Raw genomic sequence first — 421 nt, 5'->3', positions numbered from 1 at the left:
ATATATATATATACATATGTGTGTGTGTGTGTGTGTGTGTGTGTAGATATATATATATATGTGTGTAGAGAGAGCAAGAGATAGAAAAGTTGACCAAACAGCAACATAAGTATTCCAGTCCTTACATATCATCCGTGTTGCTATATTTGATGCCCTCAAGTTCAAAAACGAGTATACTCAAGTAGTGTAAATGTTTGTTGTCAGATACAATCGACCTGTTTGCCCCACCCCCACCCCCATCTGCTCCTCTTCTGTCTCTTTTGTCTGCCTGTGTCTCTTCCACTTTTGAGCAAAATGCCTCTCTTCATAAAATATACCTGTTTTTAAAGCATTCTCTTCTGTTTCTGAATAGTTTGTTCTAGATTTCTCTCTCTCTCTCTCCATCCCCCACACACTTGTAGCTTTTTGTGTTGGTGCAATT

The sequence above is a fragment of the Octopus bimaculoides genome, chromosome 10 (assembly GCF_001194135.2).
Source record: "Octopus bimaculoides isolate UCB-OBI-ISO-001 chromosome 10, ASM119413v2, whole genome shotgun sequence".
Classification (NCBI taxonomy): Eukaryota; Metazoa; Mollusca; class Cephalopoda; order Octopoda; family Octopodidae; genus Octopus; species Octopus bimaculoides.
The sequence above is the reverse complement of the archived record's forward strand: the minus strand, read 5'-3'. Positions refer to the sequence as shown.